Below are 16,102 nucleotides of genomic sequence, written 5' to 3'. Positions count from 1 at the left end.
ATTGCTGTATAAATACCGCACACTAACCGATTCGGCCACTGGAGTCAGGACACACCCCATATAGTATGGGGAACTGCAGGCAAGTTAGCCTAACATCAGTCGTCTGGAAAATGTTCTAATCTATGACAAACGAAGTATTAACAAGCAATTGGAAAATCATTGTCTGAACAAACAAAGTCAACATGTTTTTACCGAATGGAAATCTTGATTGACAAATGTATTCCAGAATTCTGAGGATGTAACTGAAAGGGCAGATAAAGGGAAACCAGGACTGCAGTATAATTGGATTTCCAAAAGGCATTCGGTAAGATACCATCGAAGATTTATATACTAGATAAAGGCTCATGGAATTGAAGTAATATATTAGCATGCAAGGAGGATCTAGAGGTTAATGGACAGAAAGCAACGAGGGATAAATGGAGCATTTTCAAGATATCAGACCGTAACTCGTGGAGTGCCTCAAGGATCAGTGCTGGGGCCACAGCTATGTCCAATACCGAGAGTGTGGTGGAAGCAGATTCGGTCCTGGGTTGAAGAGAAGATTGGTCCATACCATCATTGATGCCAGCCTTTAGATAATTCCATTGAATCCACGTGCTATCAAGAGACGGGTGAAAGCACTGAATATAGAAAACACGATGGGCCCTGACACAATTCCAACTGTCATACTGAAGATCTGTGCTCTCGAACCAGCTGTGGCCTGAGAGAAGTTGTTTCAGTACAATTGCAAAAAGCACATCTTCCTGACAATGCGAAATTAGCCCAGCTATGTCCTGTCTACGAAAATCGGGAAAAGTCCAATCCGCCCATTAACTACCCCATCAGTCTGCTCTCAATCATCAGCAAAATGTGGAAGGTATCGTTGACAGTGCTATCAATAAACACTTACTCAGTAACACATCGCTGACCTATGCTCAGTTTGGATTCCACCAAGGGCACTCAATTCGAGACTTCATTACAACCTTGGCCAAACATGGAAAATAGAGCTGTATTAGAGAGGTGACAGTGTCTGCCTTTGACATCAAGGTAACATTAGACCTAGTATGGGATCAAGGAGCCCGAGCAAAACTGGAGGCAATGGGAAAGAGAGGGGAAACGCTCCACGAGATGAAGTCATACCTAACACAAAGGTATGTCCTCGGGGCAGTGTTTTCCAGAGTGGTTGGCGAGGGTTAAACTAAAATGGCAGGGGGATGGGAAACTTTGCAAGGAGTCAGAGGAAGGGTGATCAAGGAAAAGAACCAAAGGGGAATAAGAAAAGTGATAGGCAGAGAAATCAAGGGCCAGAATCAAACAGGGCCACAGTGAAAAATAGTGGGAAGGAGACAAGTAATGTTAAAAAGACAAGCCTTAAGTCTTTGTGACTTAACGTGTGGATTATTAACAATCTTCTTCTTTGTCCTCCTTGTCTCCAGATACAATGGGTAAGCGCCTGGAGGTGGTCAGTGCTTTGTGGAGCAGTGCTTGGAGTGGCTATAAAGGCCAATTCGGGAGTGACAGACACTTTCACATGTGCTGCAGATAAAATTGGTTGTCAGGGCTGTTACACAGATGGCTCTCCCCTTGCATTTCTGTCTTTTTTTCCAGCCAACTGCTCAGTCTCTTCGACTCACCACGCTTTAGCCCCGCCTTTATGGCTACCCACCAGCTCTGACGATCACTGGCAACTGACTCCAACAACGTGTGATCAATGTCACAGGACTTCACGTTGCGCTTGCAGACGTCTTTAAAGCAGAGACATGGACGGCTGGTGGGTCTGGTACCAGTGACGAGCTCACTGCACAATGTGTCCTTGGGGATCTTGCCATCTTCCATGCAGCTCACATGGCCAAGCCATCTCAAGCACCGCTGAGTCTGTAGGATGCATAAGTTGGGGATGTTGGCGGCCTCGAGGACTTCTGTGTTGGAGATCCGATCCAGCCACCTGATGCCAAGGATTCTCTGGAGGCAGTGAACATGGAATGAATTGAAACATCGCTCTTGGCTGAAATACGTTGTTCAGGCCTCGCTGCTGTCAAGCAAAGTACTGAGGACACAGGCTTGATACACTCGGACCTTTGTGTTCTGTGTCAGTGCGCCATTTTCCCACAATCTCTTGGCCAGTCTGGACATGGCAGTGGAAGCCTTTCCCATGCGCTTGTTGATTTCTGCATCTAGAGACAGGTTACTGGTGATAGTTGAGCCTAGGTAGGTGAACTCTTGAACCACTTCCGGAGCGTGATCACCGATATTGATGGATGGAGCATTTCTGACGTCCTGTCCCATGATATTCATTTTCTTGAGGCTGATTGTTCGGCCAAATTCGTTGTAGGCAGCCGCAAACCTGTCGATGAGACTCTGCAGACACTCTCCAGTGTGAGATGTTAATGCAGCATCGTCAGCAAAGAGGAGTTCCCTGATGAGTACTTTCCGTACTTTGGTCTTCGCTCTTAGACGGGAAAGGTTGAACAACCTGCCACCTGATCTTGTGTGGAGGAAAATTCCATCTTCTGAAGATTTGAACGCATGTGAGAGCAGCAGGGAGAAGAAGATCCCAAACAGTGTTGGTGTGAGAATACAGTCCTGTTTCACGCCACTCAAGATAGGAAAGGGGTCTGATGAGGCACCGCTGTACTGGATTGTGCCTTTCATATTGTCATGGAATGATGTGATGATACTTTGTAGCTTTGGTGGACATCCGATCTTTTCTAGTAATCTGAAGAGACCACGTCTGCTGACGAGGTCAAAGGCTTTGGTGAGATCAATGAAAGCAACGTAGAGGGGCATCTGTTTTTCACGGCCTTTCTCCAGTAGCTGACGAAGGGAGAACAGCATGTCAATGATCAATCTCTCTGCTCGAAAGCCACATTGTGCCTCAGGGTAGACACGCATGGCCAGCTTCTGGAGTCTGTTTAAAGCGACTGGAGCAAAGACTTCCCCACTATACTGAGCAGGGTGACTCCACTGTAGTTGTTGCAGTCACCGCGGTCACCTTTGTTCTTATAGAGGGTGATGATATTGGCATCGTGCATGTCCTGTGGTACTGCTCCCTCGTCCCAACACAGGCAAAGCAGTTCGTATAGTGCTGAGAGTATAGCAGGGTTAGCACTCTTGATTATTTCAGGGGTAATGCTGTGCTTCCCAGGGGCATTTCCGCTGGCCAGAGAATCAATGGCATCACTGAGTTCCGATTTTGTTTGCTGTACGTCCAGCTCATCCATGACTGGCAGAGACTGGGCTGCATTGAGGGCGGTCTGAGTGACAACATTTTCCCTGGAGTACAGTTCTAGGTAGTGCTCCACCCAGAGGTCCATTTGTTTGCATTGGTCAGTTTCTGTGTCCCCTGATTTAGATTTGATGGGGGCGATCTTCTTGATGGTTGGCCCAGAAGCTCTCTTAATGCCATCATACATATCTCTGATGCTTCCGGTGTCGGAGGCCAGCTGAATATGGCTGCATAGGTGTTGCCAGTAGTCATTTGCGCAGCGCCTGGCTGTTCTTAGTGCAGCATTTCTGGCTGCTTTAAGTGCTACAATTGTTAGCTCGCTGGGGGCTTTCTTGTTGTTCAACAGTGCAATGCGCTGAGCGGCAATGACAGGGTCCAGCTCTTCAAAGTGAGATTGAAACCAGTCTGCATTCTACTTCACACATTTACCATAGGTGATCATAGCTGACACATAGATGGCGTCTCTGATGTGGGCCCACTTGGTCTCTGCATCCCCTGTGGGAGTGGTTTGAAGGGCTTTTTCAAGTTGAATTTAGAAATTTATGTAACAGCTGTGGATAAGAAATTCTGCTTGGAGTGATGCAGCTTCTTTGGTTTGAGTCTAACCTTGCTGCACACCAGGGAATGGTCGGTATGAGCAATAAAGTGGATGAATTAATTGCGCGATTGGATGTAAACAGGTACGATATAGTTGGGATTACGGAGACATCGCTGCAGGCTGACCAGAGATGGGAAACGAACATCCAGGGTATTTGAAATGAAAACAAGAAATGCTGGAAATACTCAGCAGGTCTGGCAGCATCTGTGGAGAGAGAAGTTAACGTTTCAGGTCAGTGACCCTTCTTCAGAACTGGCAAATATTAGAAATGTAAAAGGTAATAAGCAAGTAAAGTATGGGTGCGGCAAGAGATAACAAGGAGAAGGTGGAAATAGGACAAGGTCACAGAATTGTTGGCCAGAAGGTCATGGAGCAATGAGACGTAAATGGTGCGTTGAAAGACAAAGCATTCGTACAGAAAGGGTGTTAACGGACTGAAAATTGAACAGCTGCAAGTACAAACATGAAAAAAATAGTGGGTAAGCAAATTGATCAAACTAATGTATGGCAGATGAAGTATAATGTGAATAAATGTGATGTTATCCACTTTGGTGGCAAATGCAGGGAGGCAGATTATTATCTGAATGCCAAAAAAACTGAGAGAGGAGAATATCCAACGAGACCTGGGTGTTCTTATTCGCCAGTCACTAAACGTAAGCATGCAGGTGCAACAGGTGTTTAAATAAATGCAAATGTTAAAATGACCTTCATTGTGATAGGATTCGAGTGCAGGAGCATGAATGTCTTGCTGCAATTATATAGGGCCTTGGTGAGGCCACACCTGGAATACTGAGAAGTTTTGGTCGCCTTATCTGAGGGAGGATGTTCTTGCTCTCGAGGGAGTGCAACGAAGGTGTACCAGACTGAATTTTGGGATGGCGAGACTGACGTATGAGAGATTGAATTGGTTAGGATTATATTCGCTGGAGTTCAGAAAAGTGAAGGGGTGGGGGCGGGGGTGGGGGTGGGTGGTGGGTGTGGGGTGGGGGCGGGTTGTGTGTGTGTGGGGGTGGGGAGGGGGATCTCATAGAAACCTATAAATTTCTAACAGGCCTTGACAGGGTAGATGCAGGAAGGATGTTCCCGATGGTGGGGGAGTCCAGAACCAGTGGTCATAGTCTAAGGATACGGGGTAAACCATTGATCAGTGACACTCAGTTTGGGTTCCGCCAGGGCTACTCAGCTCCTGGCCTCATTATAGCCTTGGTTCAAACATGGACAAAAGAGCTGAACTCAAGAGGTGAGGTGAGAGTGACTGCCCTTGACATCAAGGCAGCCTTTGACCGAGTATGGCATCAAGGAGCCCTGGCAAAACTGAGGTCAAGGGAAATCAGGGGGAAAGCCCTTCGCTGTCTGGAGACATACCTGGTGCAAAGGAAGATGGTTGTGGTTGTTGGAGGTCAATCATCTGAGCTCCAGGATATTACTGCAGGAGTTCCTCAGGGTAGTGTCCTAGGCCCAACCATCTTCAACTGCTTTATCGATGGCTTTCCTTCAATCATAAGGTCAGAAGTGGGGATGTTCGCTGATGATTGCACAATGTTCAGCACCATTCGTGACTCCTCAGATACTGAAGCAGTCCGTGTAGAAATGCAGCAAGACCTGGACAATATCCAGGCTTGGGCTGATAAGTGGCAAGTAACATTCGCGCCACACAAGTGCCAGACAATGTCCATCTCCAACAAGAGAGAATCTAACCATCTCCCCTTGACATTCAACAGCATTGCCATCGCTGAATCCCCCACTATCAACATCCTAGGGGTTACCATTGACCAGAAACTGAACTGGAGTAGCCATATAAATACCATGGCTACAAGAGCAGGTCAGAGGCTAGGAATCCTGAGGCGAGTAACTCAGTTTCTGACTCCCCAAAGCCTGCCCACCATCTACAAGGCATAAGTCAGGAGTGTGATGGAATACTCTCCACTTGCCTGGATGGGTGCAGCTCCAACAACACTCAAGAAGCTCAACACCATCCAGGACAAAGCAGCCCGCTTGATTGTCACCCCATCTACAAACATTCACTCCCTCCACCACCGACGCACAGTGGCAGCAGTATGTACCACCTACAAGATGCACTGCAGCAATGCACCAAGGCTCCTTAGACAGCACCTTCCAAACCCGCGACATCTACCAACTAGAAGGACAAGGGCAGCAAATACATGGGAACACCACTACCTGCAAGTTCCCCTCCAAGTCACACACCATCCTGACTTGGAACTATATCGCCGCTCCTTCACTGTCACTTGGTCAAAATCCTGGAACTCCCTTCCTAACAGCACTGTGGGTATACCTACACCAAATGGACTGCAGCGGTTCAGGAAGGGAGCTCACCATCACCTTCTCAAGGGCAATTAGGGATGGGCAATAAATGCTGGCCTGGCCAGCGTCGCCCACATCCCATGAATGAATTTTTAAAAATTCAGGACTGAGATGAGGAGACGTTTCTTCACCCAGAAAGTGGTGAACCCGTGGAATTCGCTCCCCCAGAAAGCAGTTGAGGTCAAAACATTGTATGTTTTCAAGCTCTTGGGCTCAAAGGGATCGATGGATGTGGAGGAAAAGCAGAAACAGATTAGTGAGTTGTATGATCAGCCATGATCATAATGAATGGCGGACCAGGCTCGAAGGGCCGAATGGCCTACTCCTGCTCCTATCTTCTATACTTCTATTTTAAAAGGAAGATGGTTGTGTTGTTGGGCGTCTATCATCTCAGCTCCTGGACATAATTGCAGGAGTTCCTCAGAGTCTTGTCCTGGACCCAATCAACTTCCGATTCTTCATCAATGACCGTCCCTCCATCACGAGGTCAGACGTGGGGATGCTCGCTGATGATTGCACTATGGTTGGTACCATTCTCGACTCCTCAGACACTGAAGCAGTCCATATGCATATGCAGCAAGGCCTGGACTACAGTCAAGCTTGGACTGATAAACGGCAAGTTACAGTCACACCTCACAATTGCTGGACAATTTTCATCCCCAACAAGAGAAATTCTAAACATCTCCCCTTGAAGTTCAACGGCATTATCATTGCTGAATCCTCCACCATCAACATCCTGGGGATTAGCCTTGCCCAGAAACCAGGAACAGCGATAAACATACTGTGGCTGCAAGAGTGGGTCCGGGGCTGGAAATTCTGCAACTCATCTTCTAACTCCCCAAAACCTGTCCATCATCTAGAATTCAGAAGTCAGGGTGTGATGGAAAGCTCTCCACTTGCCTGCATGATTTCAGCCCCAAACACACTCTGAAGGTTCAACAGCATCTAAGACGAACCAACCTGCTTCATCATCACCCTATCCACCACATTAAACATTCACTTGCTCCACTATGGTGCACAGTGGCAGCAGTACGTACCATATACATGATGTACCGCAGCAACTCACCAATGCTCCTTTCACAACTGCTTGTAAACCTGCAACCAGTATCACCTCGAAGGACAAGAGCAGTAGATGCATGGGAACACCGCCACCTGCATGCCACCCTCCAAGTCACACAGCATCCTGACCTAGAACTATATTGCTGGGTCAAAATGCCGGAATTCCCTCCCTAACATCACTGTCTGAGTGCCTCCCCATATAGACTTCAGCGGTTCAAGAAGGCAGCTCACCATCACCTTCCCAAGCACAATTACTGATGGGCAGTAAATGCTGGCATTGCCAGGGACTCTCATATCCCAATAAGGAAGAAGAAAAATAATGGGTAATTATCTGAAGAGAAACATTTGCAGAGCTATGTTGAAAATGCAGATGTGTTGGACCAGCTGAGTTGCTCTTGCAGAGAGCCAGGATGCACAAGAAAGGCCACAGGATCTCCTTCTGTACTGTAACGATTTTGTTATTCTGTTCTATTCTGTTGTAAAAAGAGAAATTTGGCTTCAACTGCACAATATGCTGGTTAGACCATACCTGGAATACTGTGTATAGTTTTGGTCGCAGCACATTATAAAGGATACACATTGGCCTTGGAAACAGGGCAGTGAAATTTCACCAGAATGCAGCCAAGGCTCTAATGGTTAAATTATGAGATGTGATTAATTAAAATAGGCTTGCATTCCATAGACATTGGGTGGTTAATGGGTGATTTGATTGAGTATTTTAGGATCAGGAAATGAATGAGGAGGGTAAATAGAGAGAAACGTCTTTTTCACTTGATCATTGTGGACAGGAAGCTAACTAGAAAAATTGTACTCAATTTTAAATGGTGAGGGAGCATTCCTTTTCTCCCAGTGTGCACATTCTGTCATGAATCTACCTGTTGAAAGGCACTGAGAGGGTTTCAGAGCACAGCTACTGAAACATCTGCAGATGGTGAATATCCAGACTCCTTTTGAATGAGTCGAGTGTTTCTGCCCCAACTACCCATTTAGATAGTGAGTTCCAGACCCTCACCACCCTCTGGGTGAAAAGACTTCTCCTCATCTCCCATCTCCCTTCTAACTTTTCTACCAATCACTTTAAATCTATGCCCCTCGTCTCTGATCTCTCTTCCAAAGTAAATAGGCCAGTCACCTCCACTCTATCCAGGCCCCTCAACATCTTGTACATTTCAATCAGATCTCCCGTCAGCCATCTCTGTTCCAAGAACAACCCGAAAATAAATTAACAACTCCATTTCCCATAAGATTCACAAAGCTGGAGACTGGATTTTCCTTTTCGTACCATTCAATTTTTCGCACTCCCAAGTGCAAATACTTTCCAAAACCGCCTCGCTGTCCTTCACCTTTCATCATGCCCAGGGATGAGGAAATTCAGTTATGTGGAGATTCTGGGCACGTGGCGGCCAAATACAAAGCAGCTGTAAGCTGGAAGGCCACCAGACAAAGGACTGGAAGTAGAGTAAGTGCTGCAACATGTGTGATGAGGACACCTGGACAGGACCTACCCAAAACGCAGCCTCAGTTACACACAGGCAGAAATAATCAAGGAGGAACAGGAGGAAGGAACAGCAAACATGTCTGCTGCAAAGTTCCAAAATGTGAACCACATTGACTCACACAGAGTGAACAGTCATATACACCAAGAGTGACGAAAGCCTAAAGAGAGACAGCCAGGACAAAACAGTGCCACTAATTTGGCTGAGTTCTGTTTCATTTCTGACTTCTTAAAATTTATTTCATGGGATATGGGCATCGCTGGCAAGACTAGCATTTATTGCCCATCCCTAATTTCCCTTGAGAAGGTGGTGGTGAGCTGCCTTCTTGAACCACTGCAGTCCATGTGGTGTCGGTGCACGGACAGTGCTGTTAGGGAAGGAGTTCCAGGATTTTGATCCAATATCAGTAAAGGAACGGTGATATATTTCCAAGTCAGGATGGTGTGTGGCCTGGAGTGGAACTTGCAGATAGTGATGTTCCCACTCATCTGCTGTCCTTGCCCTTCCAGGTGGCAGAGGTCACGCGTTTGCAAAGTGCTGTCGAATTGCAAAGTGCTGTTGAAGGAGTTGTGGTGAGTTGCTGCAGTGTATCTTGTAGATGATACACACTGCTGCCACTGTGCTTTGGTGGCAAAGGGAGTGAATGTTTGTGGTGGTGGATGGGCTGCCAATCAAGTGGGCTGCTTTGTCCCGGATGGAGTTGAGCTTCCTGAGTGCAGCTCCAATATCATTCAAGTAAGTGGAGAGTATTCCATCGCACTCCTGACTTGTGTCTTGTAGATGGCGGACAGGCTTTGGGGTGTCAGGTGTTGGGTTAATCGCTGCAGAATTCCCAGCCTCGGACCCGCTGTTGTAGACACAGTATGTATGTGGCTAATTCAGTTCTGTTTCTGGTCAATGGCATCCCCCAAAGTTGTTGATAGTCGGGGTTTCAGCGATCATAATTCCATTGAATTGGGGTTCCATTCCCAAAGCGGTTATAATTTGTGTTATATCGGTGACCAATGGTGCGCCACAGGGATCGGTGCTGGGACCCTTGCTGTTTTTTATATCAGCAGAAAAGCTGCTCAGGTGGAAAGTCCAAAATAAAAGCATCACATGTTAGAAAGATTCAGCAGATGAGGCAGCTTTTGTCGAGAAATCCTCTTCACGAAAAAAGATCTTTCTCAAACAATTGTGTTAGACTATCGCAGCTGCTTAAGTGGGACTGTGAATGTATAATGGTGAATACTCTGTGTTGTGGTCACAGCTACTCCAAATCCAGACAGAGCTTGCTTTATGTCTCAAACCGGCTGCTGCACCAACCAATGAAATGCATCAAATAACCAATCCTTACTTCTTGAAAATGAATTTCTTCTTGATGGAGAAAAAAAACTACTGTCTCCTTTTCCAGCATTTCACTTACACATGCCTGTGCTTCACGCTCCAACATTCAAACCCGCCCCTTCTCTCAGATTATTCCTTCCACTATTAACACTGACTTGCTTCCATTTCATTTCACTGTGGCTTAGCAGACTGTAACATTCACTTTCATGGTCTTAAAGCCGTTAACATCGCTCGGTTACCACCGCTGTTTCGAGGTTACACACGTTCCATTCACACCAAAGTTCATTTGGACCTTGAACTGAGTCTATACAGTTAGGTCCGACCGCTCGGCAGACACATGCCACAAAAGCAGGGCTGGCCTTTGGAAGGCCAGCGGTGGGTTGTTGAAAATATTTCTTTGGGGAATCTTCTTTGCCAAGGGATGTGAATTGATGAACTGGGTTTTGTTTTCATGGCAGATGATGTTTTTCTCATGAAATGTGTTCTGTGATGAATTAATGGAGAAAGAAACTGGAACTCACTACCTGAAGGGGTGGTAGCGGCAGGAACAATCACAACATTTAATAAGTATTTAGATGAGCACTTGAAACGCCATAGCATACAAGGCTGCGGGCGAAGTGCTCGAAATGGGATTAGAATAGATGGGTGCTTGATAGCTGGCACAGATACGATGGGCCGAAGGGCCTATTCCTGTGCTGTATAGCTGTATAACTCTAAAGTTGATGAGGGTAGTGGTAATGTGATTGATGTTGTGGAGATGGACTTTAAAAAGCATTTGGTGAAAGACCACATAATCAACTTGTTAGAAAAATTAAAGTGATGGAATTAAAGGACCAGTGGCAGCGCGGATACATAATTTTCTGAGGTACATAAAACAGAGAATAGCGAGGAGAGAAGAGGACTGATTTCCAGGGTGATGGGGAAAAGCTGGATTGTGGGATTAAACTGACTGATTTTTCAAAGAGCTGGTGCAGGCTCAGCGGGTCGAGAGGATTCCTTCTGTGTTGTAAACTACACTGATTCCATCATGGGAATTTTAACATACACTGGGAGATGCAACTCAACTCAAGGCTCAAAGACAATGATTCCCCAGAATATGTCTAATTTCAGCAATTGTCTAATGCATTGTACCAATGATTTAATTAGAAGAGCGAGCAATATCTGAGCTGTGATGGCCGAGTGGTTAAGGCGTTGGACTTGAAATCCAATGGGGAATTACCGTGCGCAGGTTCAAACCCTGCTCGCAGCGGCTTTGTGTCTTTTTTCTTGAGTTGACTACTCAGTTTGCTGGTTGGAAATGTTCAAATGTCTCAATATCAATCAGAGATCGTGGATTTGTCATAAACTGAACAAAAGGCAAAAAATGTGTGAGAAATAAACAAACAAATCAGCCTGTTGAAGGTGAAGAAATGGGAAAAGCAGTTAATATTGAAAGGCGTGGGTGAGCTTCACTGGTGTTCGAGTGGTGTGGGCTCAATGCATTCACTCTCGCGTTCTGGGTTCGATTCCTGGTCAGAAAGTAATCAGTTTTTTTACTGTGATGACAACTCTCACAAACGTGACTGACATTAAAAAGAAACAGCAAATGGTTCGCAACTCGGCGGTCATAGAGTTATACAGCAGAAAAACAGGCCCTTCGGCCAATCGTGTCTGTGCCAGTCATGAAGAACCTAACTATTCTCATCCCATTTTGCAGCACTTGGTCCGTAGCCTTGTATTCTCTGCCGTTTCAAGTGCTCATCGAAATACTTGGTAAATGTTGTGAGGGTTCCTGCCTCTCCCAACCCTTTTCAGGCAGTGTGGTCCAAATTCCAAACACCCTCTGAGTGAACTTTTTCCCTCAAATCCACTCTAAACCTCCTGCCCCCTACCTTAAATCTATGCCCCCTGGTTATTGACACGTCCACTAAGGAAAAAGTTTCTTCCTGTTGAACCTATCAATGCCCCTCATAATTTTGTATACCTCAATCGTGTCCCCCCTCAGCCTTCTCTACTCTAAGGAAAATAACTCGAGCCATTTCAGTCTCTCTTCAAAACTGAAATGCTCCAGGTCAGAAAACATCATCCTGAATCGCCTCTGCACCCTCTCCAGGGCAATCACATCCTTCCTATAGTGTGCTGCCCAGAGTACTGTACACAGTACACCAGCTGTGGCCGAACTAGCATTTTATACAGCTCCATCATAACCTCCCTGCTCTTATATTCTGTGCCTTGGCTAATAAAGGCAATTATCCCATATGCCTGCCTAACCACCTCATCTGCCAGTGCTGCTGCATTCAGTGGTCTATAGACAAGTACACCAAGGTCCCCTAGACATTCTGTACTTCCTAGGGTCCTACCATCCATTGTATATTCCCTTGCCTTGTTAGGCCTCCAAAATGCATCACCTCACACTTATCAGAATTAAATTCCATTTGCCACTGCTCCACCCATCTTACCAGCCCCTCTATATCGTCCTGTAATCTAAGGCTTTCCCCCTCACTATTTACGACACCACTAATTTTCGTGTCATCTGCGAATTTACTGATCATACCTCCTATATTCACGTCTAAATCATTCATGTACACTACAAACAGCAAGGGTCCCAGCAGTGATCCCTGCGCTACACCACTTGTCACAGGATTCCACTCACAAAAACAACCCTCGACGACCATCCTCTGCCTCCTGCCACTAAGCCAATTTTTGATCCACTTTGCCAAATTTCCCTGGATCCCATGGGCCCTTACCTTCTTAACCAATCTCCCATGCGGGACTTTATCAAAAAACTTACTAAAGTCCATTTGACTACATCAACTGGTTTACCCTCATCTACACATCTAGTCACCACCTCAAAGAATTCAATCAAGTTAGTTAGACACGATCCCTCCCTGACAAAGACATGTTAACTATCCCGAATTAATCCCTGCCTCTCCAAGTGGAGATTAATCCTGTCCCTCAGAATTTCTTCCAATAGTTGCCCAACCACTGATGTTAGACTCACCGGTCTGTCATTACCTGGTTTATCCCTGGAATCCGTCCTGAAGAAAGGTACCATATTCGCTGTCCTCCAATCCTCTGGTATGTCTCCTGTGGCCAGATAGGATCTGAAAATTTGTGTCAAAGCCCCTGTGATCACCTCCCTTGCCTCACATCATAGCCTGGGATACATCGCACCTGGGCCTGGGGATTTATCAAATTTTAAGCCCGCTAAAACAGCTAATGATTCCTCCCTTTCAATGTTAATGTGTTCAAGTATATCACAATCACCCTCCCTGATGTCTACACCCACATCGTCCTTCTCCATAGTGAACACAGATGAAAAGTAATTTTTAAAACCTCACCTATAACCTCCGGCTCCACACACAGATTGCCACTTTGGCCCCTAATGGACCCCTGTTTTGCCTGTAGATTCTATACCCTGGAATATTGAGCTGCCAGTCCTGCCCCTCCATCAATCATGTCTCTGTGATATCAATAATATCTTAATCCAATGTGATAATCTTCGCCCTCAATTCATCTGCCTTACTGGTAAGATTCCTTTCATTAAAATAGATGCAATCCAGCCTTGCAGTTTTCACTTGTGCCTTAACAATATTTGCTCTGCCTTCTACACTGACTGAGTTTCTCTTTTATATTTGGCTGTGCATCACCCCCTACTGTACCTCCACTTTGTATCCCATCCCCCTGCCAAATTATGTTAGCACCCAGCAACCCCAACCACCCCACCCCCGCACCCGCCGCCCCCCCCCCCCCACCCCAGTCCCGGACCCCCAACAGCACCAGCAAACCTCTCAGCAAGATTTTGGTCCCGTTCCAGTTCAGGTGCAACCCACGCAACTTGCACGCCAGAAATATACCCAGTGATCCCTCCTGCACCATCTCCTCAGCCACGCATTCATCTGCTCTTTCCTCCTATTCCTATACTCACTCGCATGTGGCACCAGGAGTAATCCGGAGAATACACCGTTTGAGATCCTGTTTTTCAATCTTCTACCTAGCTCCCTAAATTCTTGTTGCAGTGCCTCATCCCTCTTTCTGCCAATGTCGGTGTGTACCACGAACTCTGAATGTTCACGCTCCCCCTTCAGAATGTCCTGCAGCTGCTCCATGACATACTTGACCAGAGCACCAGGGAGGCAACATACCATCCTGGAGACCGTTTCCCACCACAGAAAGGCCGATCTGTACACGTCACGATAGAATCCCCTATCACTATAGCTCTTCCACACTTTTTCCTGCCCTGCTGTGCAGCTGAGCCACCTGCGGTATCTGTGGAGAGAGCGAAACACAATTAAAGGTCCAGGTCGGTGACTGTGCAGCAGAGCTGAAGAAGTCAGAGATGTAACTGGTCGCTAACAGTTATAGAGACAGAGCTTGGGATGGAAAGGGGAACATGTTAGAACACAGAGTGATGAACTGATGAAAGTGAGGAAAAGGCCAGGAAAATATGGGTGGCAGGCAATGGGGCAGATATTTCTGCCTGCTGCTCAAGCTGCACAAATATCATTCCTGATCAACAAATCACAACTGCTCTGTCAACGAATCATGCTGGACCGAATGGCCTCCTTCTGTACTGTACCTTTCTGCGATTGTATGTTCGTTAACAGCACTGCTGCTGCCTTCACAGTCATTCTACCAACTTACAACCAATTAGAGCCAAATACACATTGAAAACCAGTGAGAAATTATGCAGCGTTTGAAATATAAGCAAGTGGTAAAAGATTGGAAGGAGAGTGTGACTGGGGATAATTGCTAATGGGAACAACTCTTACACATTCCAGTATTCAGTATCTGGAAGAAGCAGGAAGATGAGATCACAGTGCTTGTTTATCCCATTATCTGCAACACCCATTGTTTCCCAATGTCCTCCATCTTTCATTCCCATTCCTGGCTTTCCAGGGAAATCTGGGTTTCATGAATTCGATGTGTTCACATCAGGCATCTAACTCACCTGGGAGCTGGGGGAACAGAGAGAGCTGGAGAAAAAGCAATGATAGAAGCCGAAGGAGATCCCACATGAAACTGGCAGAATTTGATGTGTGTCAGTTGTTTCTATTGATGTCTGATGGCAGTGTGCTGCTTTGTACATTGATGAGGTTGGTTCATCTTGGAAATTGAAAATTGTACATCTGCAGCTTTGTGCTCATGTCAACACATTCGGTGCTGTCATTGCCTGAACAAGGCTTTTGTGTTTCAGGTAAATATTTGGTTGTTTTAATGAGAAACTAATCTGTGGTGAAAATGGCCTGAAGTGAATAAATAGCAAATGGAGCGTGGAGCAGCTCACTTGTAGTGAATTCTGGCAGATTCCCTGGTGGTCTTGTGGAATTCAATGCTTTCTACATCACAGACATGGTTATATTCCTAGTCAAGGAATGAAACACGGTCAGGGAATGAAATTTTCTTGCTGCTGTATGAAATGACACAAAAATACATTCCTTGCTGAATAAAAACGTAATCAAGCTCATTAGGAATAATATTTGTTCTTCTGTTCTCTTTGTTCTTTTGTTCTCTTTTGCACCACCTCACTTTATTTGCTTAAAATCTATTACATTGCTGCCCTTTGCCAGTTCTAGTGAAATGTCGCTGACCTTAAACGTTAACTCTGCCGCACTCTCCACAGAGGCGGTCAGACTTGCTGAATATTTCCAGCACGTTTTGTTTTTATCTCAGATTTCCAGCATCTGCAATATTTTGCTTTTATATTAGGGTTGTTGCGACAGGCGTACTTCTTTTATTCTTCATCAATTTTAACAAGTTGCAACATGGCAGACTGGCAGGTATGAAGCAGTGTCACTGAGCAGCACGAACAGAAATCGGTATTAGACTAAAATCACAATTATCTATCACTGTGTACTGTGAGGGCACTTCATGATGAAACGGTCACTGCTTCAGAAAATTCTTAAACAGAACATTCCCTCTTGCATTTTTATCTCTGCCAACATTCGCCATTATATTTTGAGATGAAGCTGCACCATGAAACATTCCGATGTCTTGAAAATGTGCAACCTCCCCATGTAGAAATTGACTCCACACTCCCCATGTGATAGGTAAAGATACTCACCACTGAACTAAAAAGGAAGGAACACAACTCACAGTTGTGTATCCGCGACAGAA

The 16,102-nt window shown here is 45.8% G+C and overlaps 1 non-coding gene across 1 annotated transcript; it reads left to right on the top strand.

Moving 5' to 3' along the window:
- Positions 1-11,171: 11,171 nt before the first annotated feature.
- On the top strand, positions 11,172-11,255 carry trnas-uga (transfer RNA serine (anticodon UGA)). Its single transcript has one exon. It is a non-coding gene; the product is annotated as a tRNA-Ser (tRNA).
- Positions 11,256-16,102: the final 4,847 nt, after the last annotated feature.

The sequence above is a fragment of the Heterodontus francisci genome, chromosome 34 (genome assembly GCF_036365525.1).
Source record: "Heterodontus francisci isolate sHetFra1 chromosome 34, sHetFra1.hap1, whole genome shotgun sequence".
NCBI lineage: Eukaryota > Metazoa > Chordata > Chondrichthyes > Heterodontiformes > Heterodontidae > Heterodontus > Heterodontus francisci.
This window is presented reverse-complemented; position numbering and strand designations above follow the sequence as displayed.